This window comes from Pectinophora gossypiella, chromosome 1 (genome assembly GCF_024362695.1).
Source record: "Pectinophora gossypiella chromosome 1, ilPecGoss1.1, whole genome shotgun sequence".
In the NCBI taxonomy this organism is placed as follows: Eukaryota; Metazoa; Arthropoda; class Insecta; order Lepidoptera; family Gelechiidae; genus Pectinophora; species Pectinophora gossypiella.
Genome location: NC_065404.1, coordinates 17,099,174 through 17,118,145, shown reverse-complemented (window position 1 = coordinate 17,118,145; position 18,972 = coordinate 17,099,174). Strand labels below are relative to the sequence as shown.

The 18,972-nt window shown below is 41.3% G+C and overlaps 1 long non-coding RNA gene across 1 annotated transcript in view; it reads right to left on the bottom strand.

Moving 5' to 3' along the window:
• The window catches only part of LOC126371195 (uncharacterized), a 187,759-nt gene that overhangs the window by 709 nt on the left and 168,078 nt on the right, over nucleotides 1-18,972 (bottom strand). The gene's annotated exons all lie outside the window — the stretch shown is intronic.

The window sequence follows — 18,972 nt, the reverse complement described above, 5'->3', positions numbered from 1 at the left end:
ATTAGACTTTTTGGTTATTTAAATGCCAGATTAAAGTAGAGGAGTAGAAAAAATACTATAAAAATGTTGTTTATCACAACCGGGTACCTATGAGTTTTATGTGGCCGCAATCTAAGCCGATGAAGGTAATTTGCGGCCAGAGTAAACCAGTTGATTTTGACGTACGTACGTAGTCGTCTGAGCCGCCAAAGGCCCCTGACATGACTCATGTAACGACTACATACTTACATCAGTAAGTAGTAACCGGGATCAACGGCTTAACGTGCCTTCCAAAGCACGGATCATGTTAATTTCGGATAATCAGGTGACCAGACTTGCACCAATGAGCTTGCTCACCTCATATGTTCGTTGACCATTATAGTGGCAGAGTAGGCAGCCTGTATGACCACATTCAGAACCACACATATTTCCAAAATTAACATAAACACGGTCTTCTGTGCGTAGTTCGTACTAATAGCCTCCGCATTCTTGTGCACTATGAGAAACAGACAATATTCTTTATTTTTTCCAGTTTTTCTCTGAAGTAAGCATGGTATAAGAAGATCCGAGGTGTTACAAAGGCCGCATCGAAGCAATAAAAGTAAGTGCGCAATGCAAACAAATGTCAAATAGCAATATTGCGTTCTTAGATGAATTGCTTCGATGTGGCCATTTTAACCGCCCTGGTATGCTCAATCCTATGACAAGCCGCCATTGCTAGCCCATTGATGACGTATGTGTTACCATTATATTGATATCTCCAACATTCCAAGGAAGTAAATTTTATTAAGTATTGAAAATTAAGTGAATTACTGACTAATGTATTTAATTACTTTTACTCGTAACATATATAAAAATCATTAAAACTGTAAGTAACTCCTTTACTAAATGTTCAAAATTTATTTGCAAAGTAAATGTAAAAACAATGGTCGTGGGTAATTTATTTGATTAGATATAACGGATGACGTCAGATGGGCTAACCTTGAAATGTTAGCTGTCAGTTTTGAGCATACTGGTCTTCTTATACAATATGTAGAAGTAAGTATCCTTTATAATATAAACACTGAGAGAGACTCGATGCCTTTTCTGGTGTTGGCAGAGGCTAGAAAGAATAAGTTTGACAAAAAGGGTTACTAATGAAGTAGGGCTAGTCAGAGTAAGGAAAGGGAGACAATAATTGAGAGGTATTGAGGACAAAAGAGGCAAGACGATTGGTCATAGTAAGAGACGACGATTTATTAAAAACATCTTAGAAGAGAAGATAGAAGAAGAGAGAGGAAAGGGAAGACCAAGAGCTATGGAACAAATCAAAGAGAAGGCAAACGTCGAGACTTGTATGTACTTGTACAGGGTGTAAGGGACATCGTAACAAATACTCGGGACGATGATTCACCTCATTATTCTGAGCTAATATCAAGTGAAATTTACCATCGCAAAAGTATGGAACTGAAAATAATTTAAAAAAACAAAATTCATGAATATTATGACAGGAAATTCCACTTGATATTAACTCGGAATCATGAGCTGAATGATCCCCCTCAGTATTTCGTACGTCACTAACATCTTGTACGTATTGAAAGCTTACTTGTGAAGGTCAATGCGCAGATGGACCAGTAGATGTTGTACATCACCCGCACGCGGACTGACCCGTCCCCTTTGCGGCCCTTTGCCCAGAACGGAGACTGCGCTATACTCTCTATCTTGCACAGTCTATACCTGCAACCGCGACAAACATTTACCATGATAATTAAAGCACATAATAATGGGTTCTTACCGCGTTTAAATGGAGATATGAGACTCCCGATTATTCTACACTGTTGCAAGTGCCATGATCACGGGATGACTGATGAGATTGGAGTGGAGTAGGTAGATCCATAACTGTTTAATTATGATAATAACCGCGTAAACTTAAAACAATGTATTACCATGATATCCACACTAATTAGGAAATGCAATCCCGACTTGATTACTCTAGGCATAGAGGCGGCCAATCAGCTTGCGACACCAAACACTTCAGAACCCCGATACCAACCCCGCCGGCGTGGTCGACGATTTCCCTCATTCAGCGCTTATCGCTATCGACCCACTAGGGTCGATTAATCCTTTCAAATATTCTTCCTCTCAGACGACGCCCTAAACCGAGGTTCGCGCCCAACTGGGCACCCTCAGGCCTATTGTCTTGAACGTTGTACCGGGTGAGAGCCTTCAGCGCTCCCCATTTGTCCGGCCCAGTAGTTAATGCTATCTGCGGCAAATCTACAATAAGTCACGTCAAAAAAAAATCCCGACTCGAGATCCCGCGGGATTGGAAATATCAATCCCGTAAGATCCAGCAATTTTCCAGATCTCGTCTGGTTAATAAAAAAATGTAAAGTTAGGATAGGCTGAAAACGATAAAAACTTGTTTGTGATAGGGAGGTTAATTAAAACAAAATATTTTTTGAAAGAAATCAAAAATTTTATTCTTCGATATTACTAACTAAATAATTAAAAATGTAAGTACGTAGAAATTAAGATTTAAGTAAGTACGTAGTTGTTACATCAGTCATGTCAGGGGCCTTTGGCGGCTCAGGGTTGATCAGGTTTGGTAATTCACCTCACAATCACAACCCACACGATAAAAAATCACCTACCAGTAGCAGAAGAATAGCTGGTTGTAACTGGCGATGAAGTAGCATAATAACAGGACCAGCAGGCAATAGGAGATGAACCGCAGAATATTCGCTCTGTACATGAACACCGTCTCCATGGACTTCAACACACGAAACACCTGCGCCAGAACATCACAATGAGGCCTGGGGGGTTGAAAAGGCCACATTGAAGCGATTCATCTAAAAAGCTCATTTGCTATTTGACATTTGTTTCATGCACCCTGAGCGGTGGGCACGGATCGTCACGCATTGGGTGCCTCATGACGGGTACAGGCGTCGTTGGTAGACCTCGAAAGAGATGGCGTGACGACTGCGCTGGCCGGAGTACGCACAAGACCGCGAAAATGGAAAGCGGAAAATCAAATAATTTATTGTAACAGACAGGTACAGTGGGTAGATGTTATAATAAGACCGCTGTGATCTGCCGGCAGGCGTACAATTAACACGTTGACAGTCCAGTCACCCATATACAGGCCATGACGGACTAGCTCCATACGTCCGTGACCCATACATGGGTCACTAAGAAACGACCCGGTACGCACTGAGGGCGGGCGCTCCACTTGGATCCCGGGTGACTTAGCAAAGGTTGAAGTAATATAAGGGACTAACAAGGAAGTCAAAACATTTTGTACGGGGACTGTCAACGTGTTTTTGGTGAGACGAGAAGTTACTTACAGTGTTTAATATTTTTTAATTTGTTTCACATGCTAGAAACAGTAAAATGTAGTATACTAACAGACTTACAACAATTATGTATAGAATATCAAGTCATAATAAGGATTGAAAGTCAAGTAAGTAGAAGTAAATAATTAATAATTTGTCTTCAAAATAATCACTTAGAGAATAATACGTTTTGTGTTAGGAAGGGGAGGCATTTGCCCAGCAGTGGGATCTTGTAAGCTAGATTAGATTAGATTTAGACATTTGTTAGCATTGCGCACTTACGCATATGCGCAAATGTCAAATTGCAATATTGCTTTCTTAGATGAATTGCTTCGATGTGGCCATTTTGACACCCCTGTTGTCTTAAATCTTGTACCGCGTGAGAATCCCCAGTGCGCCCCATTTGTCCGACCAAGTAGTTAATACCATAACATGGAGAAAATCTACAATAAGTCATGTCATAAAAAATCTCTGTCATGTGAGTGTTCACGATATACAATTTATTATCTGTGCCAACTTATAAACTCTATGTACATTCATGCCAACCATTCACCCCTTTCAGATAAAGTCGCGAACAGAGCTACAAAGTCCAGCAATGGGATTATAATAAAACTCGGTCGTAGAATGTTGTAGTATAATGAGAGCCACTTAAGGCGTTGCGCAGACGACAGACTATCCGTGACGCACTTTTTAGTCTGTGAAAATACAACCTATGCAATTATATGCAGTAACGCGCCGGACTTTTTGCGCGTCGTGTGCGTTACTGCATATAATTGCATAGGTTATATTTTCACAGACTAAAAAGTGCGTCACGCACGGATAGTCTGTCGTCTGCGCAGGGCCTTAGAGCAACCGTCTTGAGCGCGGTCAGTTCAGTAGTAAAAATCAAGTTCTCTAGCAACGCCATCTATCGAGCATCGTTAGAGTTAATTGACATAAATCACGATAGGTGGCGTTTTACAACAGTTTCCCTGTTCCTACTCCGGGACAGTGAAACTAAATTTTATAGTAAGATTCCCATTAACATTCAGAATTTACCTTTGAACAGATTTAAGACAGCAATTAAACAGAAACTTTGTAAAAAAGGTTAAAGATATGAATCCATGGGATTAGCTGTCTGAGAACTGATATTAGGCAATCAAATAACTAAATTGTATAACGTATTTTATGGGTTTTTAAAAGAATGTCTAGGAACCTGTTCGGAGGTTATTCTTGCAGCTTCTTTTCCCCGGCTACACAGGTTGTGAGAAGCTGCGTTTGTTAAGCTGTGGTTTTTACGTATTGTAGATTTGCCGCAGATGGCATTAACTACGTGGTCGGAAAGTAGTTTTAGGCGGATGAGACGTTTGTTTATATTATATATTTGAATTAGAAAATGAAATGGATAGGTAATGATTATCTAATCGGATAAAATATCGTAATGAAAGAGCCCTGTATCCCACCAGGGGTTAACAGGATTAAAAGAAAAATAATCTGTTAAAAGAAGACACATCATTCGTACCTTAGGCACCTTTAGAAGTTTGTTCAGTCCAATGTAGCGTCCATTCCTGAGGTAATTAAACAACGGTAAAGTGGCCAGTACATCCAACACGAACCATATGCTCTTAATCTGCTGTGTGGAGGTCTCCGTGAACGTTATCGGCACCCCTGAGGGAACGTATCATTGGCGCGTAATTTTAAACTAAACTCATGGTATAAGAAGACTTGCGGACTTAGCACCGTAAGCACGCGACTCTTTCTCACCGCGACAGAGATCATCTGTCTCTTCCTGTGCAGTACTACGAGAGAGTGACGAGTGACGTATGTCGAGGCGAGAAAAAGTCGCGCGCTTACGGTGCTAAGCCCGCAGGTATGCTCAAAACTGACAGCTAGCATTTTCAAGGTTAGCCCAGCTGACGTAATTTTTTTTTTGGAAAGGGTTTAACGGCTATGGCCTAGTAGCCTTTTAAGCCTGTCATTAATTTAACGTTCACTTCACGCCAAGTTCACACAACAAATCAGATCATCACAATCACAGTTCGAATTCAGAGTTCAATATAAATTTGTACAGCGGCACAAAGTATTTTACATCTGATAAAAGTCCATCCAACGTGTGTGGCACGGGCGCACCTTCGGAGACGAGGGCTAAATCTGCTGCCAATATCAATCTATGTAAGTTCAGTTCAGTCTGTGTAAGTGAGATGGTGTTTTGCCATGACCGAACCTCATTCTATTTATTATTGAAATCATTTTCCTGTCATGGAATTTCGTGTTGTGGTACCATGGGCGGACGGGCGGGTCTCTCTGAATCTGTGCGTACCACTTCCCTTTCTCAGCGCTAACATGTTTCCAGTATTGTTTATAATTCTCTTTTAGGGCCATAGAGAGCAGACTAAGATAATCTGTGATGGGGGTCTTCAGCAGCTGACGTCATCCGACCCTGGGTTGCCATTTCGTGAAAAATAAATTACACACGTCCAATATTTTTAAATTACTTTGCAAGGAAATTTTGTCCTTTTAATAAAAGATTTACGTACAGATTTAATGTTTTTTGTATACGTGACAAATATTAGTACATAATTGAATACTTACATTAGTCAGTAATTCACTAAATTTTCAATAATAAAATTCGCGTCCTTGGAATGTTGGAGATACCGATTGAATGGTAACACTTATGTCATCAACGGGCTAGCAATGGCGGCTTTTCATAGGATTGAGCATACCTGGTCTTCTTATGCCATGACCAAACTACTGCCTCCGTAACGACGTCCGTGGTACAGTGGTTGAGCGTTGTGCTCACGATCACAAAAAGACTTTGTGGTCCCTAGTTTGGTTAAGACATTACAGGCTGATCACCATATTATTCAAAAGTAAGATGATCCGTGCTTCGGAAGGCACGTTAAGACGTTGGTCCCGGTTACTACTTACTGATGTAAGTTAGTAGTCGTTACATGAGCCATGTCAGGGGCCTTTGGCGGCTTAATAGTACCAGGGTTGATGAGGTTGGTATTCCATCTCACAATCCACACGATAAGAAGAACTACTGCCGTCCTTCACTTACAGTAAGTACAAGAAGGATATAACTAGTTTTAGGCCTGTCAAATCAAATTATAATTTAGCTAGGGTTTGCCTGAATCGGCACTATTGTCAGCCAATGATTACATAATGTCTCCTTTATGGTAAAGCTGGGGCGGGCACAAACCCTGGAAACCGTGTGATACTTAACAATTGGGCAGTTTCCTAGTTCAAAGATAAATTATAAAATTCTGATTACTAAATAAAAACAGATCTAAAGGTTTCAAAAACCTTTTCCTTTTTTCTATTTAACTTATTTATGAATTTTAATAATGAAAAATGTAATAATAATTGCTACATTTTGTCACGTTCTATGACATCGCAGTTTACTTTTACATACAAATTCCACAGTAAGTAAGTAATTTATTGTTTTGATGTTTATTAAAAAGTAACTGATTTGACTAGTTGGAAACTACTCTATTATCTTTGATCCAAATATTAATTAAAACTCATAAGGTCGAATTCAAGGATTCGACCCGTAGCGGAAAGGGTCTACTCATTCCTGAATTCCTCGTATAACCACGTATACTATAACGTATAACTCGGAAATAACTCGTATGCTATAAGGTATAACCACGTATACTATAAGGTATAACTCGGAAATAACTCGTATACTATAAGGTATAGCTATACCCAAAGCTCGGTCCCAATTACTACTACACACATCACTAATTCAAGAGCCACGCTCTTGTCGGTGTAACATTCTCCACGCTACTTTTTAGGGAAAAATAGGGCGTAGTAAGGCAATAGTTTCCCTCTTGCCTTCCGCCCCGCAGTACTCTGTCCGACGCGAGTGGGATGGCGCTCAGAGTAGTCCATTTCAAAGCCGTAATAGAACTCCTGTCCTCTGCCTCTGAATAGTACTCTGTCAGAGTCCAGGTTACTATTTACCTTATTAAAATTCATAGTCAGAACCCTCTGGCGGTTCAATAATGACCCTGACACCAAGGTGCGGTCGGTCATCGACCCACACCTGTGACCAGAAGAAGAGAAAGTTTTATACCTTCTTCAATTTTGGCTCCAGTTGATAAATGCACTATTATATCAAGAACAAATATAATGGTCGCTATAAAATCGATGAAGAAGAATTTCACTGGCTTCGTCGCTGTGTACACCGTGTAGTATGGATGAATCTGAAAATAATATCAAGCTGTGATCATTACCTTCAATATTATCTTGACGCTAAATCAAATCACGAAGAACGTCGAACGTTCAAACTCGTAAACGCGGAACGCTCGATCGCTCAAACTCGTGAATGCAGAATTTTCGAACGCTCAAACTCGTGAATGCGGAATGCTCGAACGCTCAAACTCGTGAATGCGGAATACTCGAACGCTTGAAAGCGTGAACGTGGATCGCTCGACCGCTCAAATGCGTGACCGCTTTTTGTCTGACAGGACACAAAGGTTTTTGTTTGTACTAACGACAGCACAGACGAGTGTGATGCAAGCGACGAACGAGTTCCACGCCATCAGTAGCGAGGAGTTGGGCTGCAAGATGTAGGGGAACGTCGGCCGCAGACATATGGCGTCAGACTCCTCCGTGAACGTGGCGTCCTTTTGCTGGAAATACAAAAATGGGCTACGCGAAAGACAACTTAAGCTGCAATCAGACGGACTACAGAAAACTCACGCGGGCGGATCAGCATCCGCGCGCAGACGCTATATTTAACTGCATGCACGTACGGTCACGAGCATTAATATATGTATACACTTTGGTACCATGTCACATTAACTTTTTGACAAATTGAACTGTAAGTCTCACTAAATGTCAAATATGTTAGTGCGACAGAGTCCTAAAGTGGGTACATTATATTGCTCATGACTGTACGTACTCTTACGGCGTATCATTGTGCGGTTGCCTCAGATGACATTAACTACTTAGCCGGATTTGAAAAACGGTGAGGGCTCTCACCCGGTACAGAATTTAAGAAAACAGGCCTGATGGTGCCCAGTTGGGCGCGAACTTCTGATTAGGGCGTCGTTTGAGAGGATTTTTCAAATATATTTGAAAGATTTAATCGACTCTAGTGAGCCGATAGCGCTAAGCGCTGAAAGGAGGAAAGCGTCGGCTACACTGGCGGGGTCGGTATCGAGGTTCTGAGGTGTTTGTTTTCTCGAACTGACAGGCCGCCAGGATCGTATTAACGTGCTTCGGTTTTTTATAATTGATTTTCTTACGTTCCTGATGAAGTAACAGCCGGCGATCTGGAGGAACATGTCCGTGCGATGTAACAGCAGCTTGCCATTGGCATCCTTCGCTTCCTTCAACTCCATCAGGTTGCGTTTCAACATTATTATGGAGCTCTTGTACCTGTGAAAGACATCTTCTTCTATCGTGTGGGTTGTGAGGTGAATTACCAACCTCATCAACCATCATGTGGAAGACGGAAATACAATAAAGCTACGCGTTCACTTGAGTTAAATTGGAGGAGCAGGCTTAGCACCGTAAGCACGCGACTCTTTCTCGCCGCGACAGAGATCATCTGTCTCTTTCTGTGCAGTACTGTGAGAGAGTAACGGATAACGTATGTCGAGGCGAGAAAGAGTCGCACGCTTACGGTGCTAAACCTGCAGATAAAGCATAGGAACAGGAACTTTTTTTAAATTAACCTCATTGTTTGACCACACGATAGAATAGTCCAAAGTTCAAGAATACTCCAAACACGAACACTTACTTGACCGGCGGATGTACCCTGTAAGCGTAATGCCTCTTCACTCTTTCAAAATGCTCCTGAAAAAAAATCGTTATTTATGTAAGTACCAAGTAGCATCACAAAAGAACATCCCACAGACTAGATATCGTCACCTTATAAAAAGTAAAAACCACGTACCTAAGAATCATTTTGAAAAACCACATTCTCAATATTCTGATATTGGTTTTGGTGACGACTGACAGAAATTAATGGAAGAGGAACACAAGTTCATACTTCTTTCACACTAAGGTTGCCTGGCGGAAATTGCTGTTTAGCAATAAGGCCGCCTATTGTTGAAAATAATTATTGGTTGCTTAATTGTTGTGCCGACCCCACTTAGAGTGGTATAAGGGCAGGAGGATGATTGATGTAGTTCTTTAAAAAAGGCGCTTATAATAAAAAGCTACTTACATGTAAGTATTAGGAATAAAAATAAATCTTATTTTACAGTGAATATTAAAAAAAAATATATTTTTAATGTTCTAAATTCAAATTTAAAAAAAACATTAAACCTGTTCTTTTTTGAAGAAAACGTCGGGTGATTCGATCTTTTTGAATCTCTTCGAAAAGATCTAAGTACTTCTTAATTAACTGACTAAAAAACTGTGAATAAAAAACTGTGTGTAACAACACCTCCACCAACCCGTAGTAAAGCAGCGTGGTGGAGTATGCTCCATAGGAGGGAGAGGCCTGTGCCCAGCTGTGAGACGTTTATGGGCTGTTTATGTTTTGTTATGAATAAAAAGAAGACAGATACGACTACGCTAAAGGGGAGAAACAGCAGCGCTAGCGCCACTCTAGAGGTATCCCTGTTTTTGTTTAAGAGCAATAAAATAAAAAAAAAACAATGGTGCTAATTCCTGCAGTTGCCATCTAATTTTATTTTAAGTTATACCTGTCATTTTCTTATCCGCTGAAAAGTAAAGAGATGGGTAATCGACAGGCATTTATGGATATATATACGTAAATTTTAAGCATAAATCTAAAACAACCGTCTAAACATTTTACATCGGCCAATAACCCGACAGAACTAAGTTGACAGCACACGTCAAACGGTTTGCATACCAGAGAGATACCTTTTTGATTCGCCCGGAATTAAGAGCTGTCAATCATCCGTCACTTTTCTTTTCGGTGGATAAGAAAATTACAGGTATAACTTAAAATAAAAATAGATAGCGTCTGCAGGAATTATCACCATCATTATAGTCATCATAGCACCCACCTCAAAAGAAGAATGCAAGATGAAAGACTGCCCATTATATCTGCCGTATTTTTGCGCAACCTTCCACAGGTCGGAGGTGCTGAGGGTGTGAGCGGTGCAGAAGGTGGCAGCGCGGATGGCAACGTGCGCCTGCGCCCCGGCCACTTCGACGCAGCCGCCGCAAGGGTTGATGATAGTGCCGCGAGTGAACCGCATGATCGCCGTCTGGTCATCCTCTGCCGTCAACATCTGCGGCAAAAACTGACATTAGTACAAAAAGTCTTTGAAAAAGTAGCCGTGAGATTCCCAGTGCATTACTTTTTTTACAAAAATAGGTACACACTGAAGATAAAGCCTAAGATGAACGCGTTGGTCAAACCTACAAGTCACTCCGCGGAGGCGCTACATATCGGCCGTTGCCTTCAAGTGATTCTACTTGATCCGGATACCGACCCCGCCGGCGTGGTCAACGATTTCCCTCGTTCAGCGCTTATCGCTGCCGGCCGACTAGAAACGATTTGTTCTTTCAAATATAATGATCTCAGATGACGCCCTAAGCCGAGGTTCGCGACCATCTTTGTACCGAGTGACAGCCCTCTGCGCTTCCCATTTGTCCGGCCAAGTACTTAAATGCGACTTCTTCTTCTTTTATCGTATGGGTTGTGATGTGGATTACCAACCCTGGTGTAGTAACCGGGACCAACGGCTTAACGTGCCTTCCGAAGCACGGATTATCTTACTTTTTGGACAATCAGGTGATCAGCCTGTAATGTCCTAACCAAACTAGGGATCACAAAGTGATTTTTATGTGATATGTCCCCGCCGGGATTTGAACCCGAAACCTCCAGATCGTGAGCACAACGCTCAACCAATGAACCACGGACCCTGTTATTAAATGCGGCAAATCCACAATTCACATCAAAGAGTTAAGAATTTTCGGAAAATCATGTCATAATAACATTAGTCACGTCATAAGAAAAAAAAGTGGACGCTCAGCTTAAGGATTTTTCAAGAATCGAAGGTTGTCACCTCGATATCTCCAAAAGTGATGTAGATGAGATTGGACTTGGTGGCGTTCCGCTCCAGGATAATGTCTCCCGGCACATAATTGATAGTCGTCATAAACTTGGCAATCTCCGACAGGAACTGATATGACAGATCGCGCAGGGTTTGACTCTAGTCGAAAGAAATACTGCGATTAAATATCTACTTTCAATGAGGGACTTTCCAGTCGGCGCTCCACAAAAACACGATATATGGCGTTGTTAAGTTTTTGCTTCGATTAAACTTCTAATTTCATGGACAACAGACATATAAGTACTTACATCTTTTATCTTTGTTTTTGGGTATAAATGATCCTTTTATTACACCAAAGTACAATTACAAATTCCACCCATTATTATTCTCATCAAAACAAAGAGAAGCAACATAAGTGGCCGGTAAGAATGAGATTTTTGTTTGGAGTATCCGTTATAGAATATGTATGGAACATTAGCTATGTATATTTGATTTTCGTTACAGAACTGGGGGGTTAAAATGTTCACATCGAAGCAATTCATCTAAGAAAGCAATATTGCTGTTTGACATTTTGTTTGCATTGCGCACTTACTTTTATATGCGCAAATGTCAAATTGCAATATTGCTTTTTAGATGAATTGCTTCGATGTGGCCATTTTAACCCCCCTGGAGAGTGCTTTTAAGACACATACGTCATACATACATAAACACACGTTTATTTCCAACAGGGAAGAGCAAATACTATGGGATTCTATGTGCCAGGATCCTGGCGTAATTCCCTTGCTTCCTCCACATTCTAGTTTAATGAATTACGAGTAAAACCTTCTGCTGAGCTTCAAAGTAGATGTCCGCGTAGATAGCGTTGTGGAGGGTAGGCGGGAAGGTTGTCAGCAGCTCCGTCCTGGACACAGCCTTCTGTTTGTGCCAGTACATCCGATAGAAGGTCTCCACTTTGTTCCTCATCACTTGGGGCACGTGAGAATCTTTCTGGAAATTCAACAAGCTGATGTTGCCCCGGTCCCAGTGTCCAGTGGTGCCTTCGGGTAGCCCTTGCCCCAGAAGCGGCCCTCGAGCCCTAAAGACCAAGTGCTGGGTACCCATCCAGAGGACTTGGCCAAGTTGCAAACGTGTCCCCCACACTTTCCATACTTCCTAACTGTCTATCTGTTACCCTTTCACGCTTAAACTACTGAAATGATTTACTTACTTAGATGAAATTCAGTAGAGGAGAACATAGGGAACGGGTCCTAGCCTCACCCCCTCTGGGTCTTGTTTGAGTCTTAAATGGTTGTGTCGTTAAGGAGTAAGAGGGAACACTCGAACTGTCTATTTCTCACGCACTTACGCTATAAGGCGGCGCACGGGTAAGTCAGATTTTTGTATGCAGTGTCCAGGGTGTGGTTATACGTTAGCGAACATCAAAATACAGGATATTAGTGACATCGTAACGAAAACTGAGGGGGATGAATCAGCTCATAATTCGGAGTTAATATCAAGTGGAATTTTCCGTCGCGAAATTCATGACTTATTTTTTAATTATTTTCATTTCTACGTTTTAATTTTGTGATGGAACATTCCACTTGATATTCTTCTTCTTCCTTGCGCTATCCCACTTTAGGTGGGGTCGGCTCTCCTTATTTTGCGGCGCCATGACATTCTGGGTTGTCGGGTCGGGTAAATTTTCATTTTTTAATAATCGGGACATGCTGTTCCACCAAGTATAAGGAGGGGCGTCCTCTGCCTCTTTTGTTCTCGGGCAGGCAAAGAGCTGTGTGGACTACATGCTGCTGGTCTCTCCGCATTACGTGGCCATACCACCTCAAACGACTTTCTTTCAGCTTATCGGGTATAGGGGCTACTTTGAAGCTTCCGCGAACGTACTCGTTTCTAATTTTGTCTTGCCTAGTCACCCCTCCCGACCATCGAAGCATTTTCATCTCAGTCGTATGAAGTGTATGAACATTCCACTTGATATTAACTCATAATAATGAGCTGAATCATCCCTCAAAGTTTTCGTTATGATGTTTCTAACACGCTGTGTGAACGTTTGTTTCTTGGCTAAACTTATTAGTGTTGCCAAGGTTTTTATTGCTTTAATCCACTGACTTAGAGTGATAACTCACAATCCACGATCGGCATGGTTCATGGTGCAAAAGCTGCCCGTGCAGCATTTCAGAAAACAAAAAAAAATACGGTCGAATTGAGAACCTCCTCCTTTTTTTGAAGTCGGTAAAAAAGGAAATCTCATCTCACCATCCGATTCAAAATTATGCGAAATCGCGACCGAAACTGCTCCTCTGGTGCCATGTAGAGGCTGATGGTTATAGCCAGGGTCGCTACCGCGATCCCAGACACGATTACACACCCCGAAATCACGATTATCACCTTCTGGATCAGGTATTTTGTACTGGGGTCCGCAATTTTATCTGCCCTGAAATTCATATTTTGTTTAATCAACCTAATTTTAAACAACGGCCTCTGTGGTCCAGCTGTTGAGCGTTGGGCTCACGATTCGGAGGCCCCGGGTTCGAATCGGTGGAAACATATCACAAAAACTCACCTTCTTATCGCGTGGCGCGTTAAGCCGTTGGTCCCGGTTACTACTTACTGATGTAAGTAAGTAGGCGTTACATGAGTCATGTCAGGGGCCTTTGGTGGCTCAATAATAACCCTGACACCAGGGTTGATGAGGTTGGTAATTCACCTCACAACCCACACAATAGAAGAAGATCGGTTATTTTTAAATTAAAATACTGAATTAGTTACCCGATAGGAATAAACATCTTGTTGACCAGATAGTATGCTCTAAAAAACTGCAACGAGTAAGGATGGGCCAGAATTTGGTGGTATACAGTTACATTGTATGGAACCGCCTGAAAGCGTAAAATTAATTAATTACTTAAGTATATTTCGTCGAAATTTTTAAATATAACAGAATCGATCGGTCTGATCAAATTCAAATTCCAATTCAAAAATATCTTTATTCAGTACCTAGGTAACACAGTTACACTTTGAATCTTAAATTTTTACATAACGAACGTCTCATCCGCCTAAATCTACTGCAGCTTCTCACAACCTGTATAGCCGGGGAATAGAAGCTGCAAGAAAAACCTCGGCACAGGGCCCTAGACGTTCTTAAAAAAAAAACATAAATTGTTATACAGTTGAGTAATTTAGCTGCCTAATATCAGTTCTCAGACAGTTAATCCCATGCATTCATATCTTCTAAATAATAACTAACCTTATAATAACCTTTTTTTGCAAAGTTTCTTTAATCTCGACTGATACGTCACTATGCCTAATGAACGTCACAACACTGGCTTTATGCTTTGACAGATCGAACTCGTAACATGCGATGAAGCTATTCATCATCCCCCTAGCGGTATCCCGTGTTTTCACAGGGTCCGCTTACCTAACCAGAAGATTTGGCAGGTCCGGTTTTTTACAGAAGCGACTGCCTGTCTGACCTTCCAACCCGCGAAGGGTAAACCAGCCCAATACAGGCGCAATGAAGCTATTGTAAACCAATAGTTATATTGAAATATAATCACTAATTGTACTGAATTTAAAAAGGGGTCATGTTTTATTACAAAATATAAAACAGATAGGGTTAGTTACACTTACGACTCAATAACAACCTTGAACTCACAGCCCACACAAGACACCACGGACACTTCATACAAACAACCTCGTTTTACACAGACACCACACATTGACATTATCAACACGCGCAATTGCTGTGTAACGTCTGAAGGCTGCCAATTACAATACTTAATTTAAGGGTGTTGTGACCCTCGCTCAGCAACAATAGATGGCGAAAGTGTAGCGGTGATCGAAATTATTATTACGCATAGATAAACTTGGACGCTTGCCGGAGGGACTGGCTGGAGTATGCATAGAACCGCGAAATATGGAAAGAGGAAGGGGAGGCCCTTGCCCAGCAGTGGGATCTTATAAGCTAGATTAGATTAGATAGATAAGTAAACTAAACTAAATGAGCTCTACATCTTTTTGCCACTATTTGAAGGTCTCGATAACCTAACAATAAAAAATATTATAAATCTTTCCTATTTTCTTCAGGTTTACTCTGGGTCTGAAGTTACGTCCTCTTTCTGTTACAAATAAACCCTTACAAAACGTTTTTATAATCTACTTAGTTTCTAATAAGCAATAAAAATAACATTTAAGTAGGAAGTCGACAATAACTTCAGGCTGATCACCTGATTGTCCGAAAGTAAGATGATCTGTGCTTCGGAAGGCCGTTGGTCCCGGCTACTATTTACCGATGTAAGTAAGTAGTCGTTACATGAGCCATCTCAGGGGCCTTTGGCGGCTCAGTAACCCTGACACCACGGTTGATGGGGTTGGTAATCCACGTCACAACCCACACGATAGGAGAGTGAACTGCCCGCGCCCCTTGACGTGTCGAGGAACGTGACACCTCTCCATGAACGAAGAAAACGCTAGACTCCAAACTGGATGACAGCGGCAGCGGCGCAGCGGCGATAGCGGCGCGGGGAGCGGCGCGGCGGCCGCTGTTCCGTTTTCGATGCCAGCGGCCTAATCACGTGGTGTTGCGGCGGTATAGAGTTGTGTCTCAAATGAACGCGATGTCGAAACGGCGACTACGAATTTTCGATTGTAGTTCTTTTGTTTCGCACGATTTATTATGGGCAAAAGAAGATCTGAATCCCTATATTGATCAAAGGAAACGAAAGGGCGAGTTTCAAACGCAGAGACACCGCTCGACTAGAGCGCACTGCGCTCGTACTTGCTGAGAACACTTCAATATAAATCTTAGCATTTGAACGCGCCGCTCCCCGCACCGCCGCCGCCGCGGCCGCTACCGCTGTCATCCACTTTGAGCCCTTACGCCCGCGCCGCGTGACGCTGACGCCCCGCGTGTCCCTGCACGGGACCTTACACATATCACTCACAGGGTTATTCCGGCGATCATACACGATATAGTTGGCGAAGCACACGCGCAGTATAACGATGACGTACCAGTAACCGATTGTAGTGACGATCAGGTTACCCTCCAAGTGCTTGACTAGCATGCTGACTGTAAAAAATATAACAGGCTACTTTCCAATTTCCAACTAGTCAAATCAGTTACTTTTTACTAAACTTCAATATACGAAATTTGTATGAAAAATCACACTGTGACGTCATAGAAAAACGTGATAAAAATGTCGGACTTATTATTACGTTTTTCTCGATTAAAATTCGTAATTAAGTTTTTCGTTTGTTTTAGATCTGTCTGTATTTAGTAATCAGAATTTCATAATTTATCTTGAACCTAATACATGACCCAATTTATAATAAGTGCATCAACAGCAGTACATACAACATAAAATACACTTAAGTTCCGGGTGCCATTTATGAACGCACACAATAATAGGAACTAAAGTTTACAAATTAGCTCTAATAAGAAGGAATAATGAGAGACTTTCCAGGCTACGTCCCCAAAAAATATATACAGGGTGTTACTGGCATCGTAACGAAAACTTTGAGGTCCATGATTCTGATTCTGCTAGATCTGATTCTGCTATCAAGTAGAATTTTCCATCGTAAATGTATAGAACTGAAAATAATTTAAAAAAATACTTTATGAATTTTCCGACAGGAATTTCCACTTGACATCAACCACAATTCCACACAGTTTTCGTTACGACGTCACTGACACCCTGCATTAACTGCTTGGCTGAAAAACCACCACAAACTATTGCAAAGTTAAACTTTATAGTATAAAAAAAATGTAATAAGAAACCATTGAATACTTACTATTGAAATATATAACGTCCGGACATCGTAACGTGTAGCATAATGTCTTGTAAAGGTATACTTTTAACTCATCATCATCATCATTTACCACGTTAAAGAAATCTATATTGAACAGCCCGATCGCGTGGGATAATTGCACAATGTAGTAGCCAATGTAATGGGTAAACGTCAGTACATCCCTGATATAAGCAGCTGCAATACAAATACAAATTCAAAAATATCTTTTATCAGTAAATAACACAGTCACACTTTGAATCGTCATTTTTTACATAAAGAACACCTTGGTCTCATCCGCCTAAAACTACTGCAGCTTATTACAACCTGTACGGCCAGGGAAAAGAAGCTACGTACACGAAAAACCTCGGCACAGGGCCCTAGACTTTCTTTAAAAAAATATATAAAAACTTCCTAAAAAAAAATTCTTTTACTACGTACTTATATACAAAACACTAATTTATTGCTTCTATGCTGAACCGGGTGCGAATGAAAACGTAGAACGCATACTTAAACCTTTTGTATACCTGTATTCACAAATAAAGATTTTGATTTGATTTTTTTTTATTTGATTTGCTTATTTTCTCGGGCTTGTCGTAAAAACGGAGAGATAGTTACCGAGGGGCGTAAGGTAAACATTAGCTCATCCGCTGGTGGGAAGCGGAGAGTTGCTTTTCTATACGTAGTATTATTCCTTATTCTCTCCTCCTCCTTATTATGAGTAGCTCGGTGGCGCAGCGGTAAACGCGCTCCGTCTGCGATTGTTGAAGTTAAGCAACTTTCGCAAAGGCCGGCCATAGGATGGGTGACCACAAAAAAAAAGTTTTCATCTCGAGCTCCTCCGTGCTTCGGAAGGCACGTTAAGACGTTGGTCCCGGCTGCATTAGGAGTCGTTAATAACCTTCAATCCGCACTGGGCCCGCGTGGTGGTTTAAGGCCCGATCTCCCTATCCATCCATAGGGAAGGCCCGTGCCCCAGCAGTGGGGACGTTAAGGGGCTGGTGATGATTCCTTATTCTACGGTACTTGTACAGGGTAGAAGTGACATCGTAATATCTTGTATATTATTTATATACTTATACGAACCTAAATCCATTTTCTTAAAGCTAGTCCCCTCACGAATGGAAAACATAATATCGTGGTACAGATTGGAGAAACTGTTGATAAGGTAGAACACGTTGTAGAAGTTATCGAAGTACGTGGTAATGGGTACACCGAATACTCTCTGTTTTGACTCGAAGTGTAAGGAGTGTATGACCATGCAGATGAGGAGTAGCCAGCAGAGGGTTACGTTCCAACCGAAGGTTTCAGGCAAGTGGTAAATGAAGTCCATGACGCCTTTCTTGCTTACCATCGTGTCGTACTCGCCCTGTGGGGAAATGTAGAATAAAAAAAGAGAATAGAAATTGTTTATTATAAAAAAGACACCACACACAAAAGCAAATCAATAAAATTAATAAGTAAATAAATAAAATTGCCTTGCGAAATCACGTAAATTCAAAAATGTTACATTGACCTTCAACAAGTTTATCCATGATAATTACGTTGAATAAATGATTCTGATTTCTGAAATAAATGTTTTGGTTCTGGTGCGTAGGAGCCGGCAGTCCAAAGGGAGAAAATTGAAGAAGTTATTCATCAACATTTGATAATTACCATGGCCCTCTGAACATCCTCAGGGCTATCGTCAAAAATTTTGTACCTAGAGAGAGTCCTCAGCGTTCCCCATTCGTTCGGTAAAGCACCTAGTTAATGCCATCCGAAGCAAATCTACAACTCACGTTATAACTCAGATTTTTTAAAATAAGTTGGAGTTTTTGGGAGTTAGTGTCTTTACTGGCTACTTTTCTTTTCTAAATCGTTCTTCCTTCTTCTATCGTGTGGGTTGTAGTGGATTACCAACCTCATCAACCCTGGTGTCAGGGTTATTATTG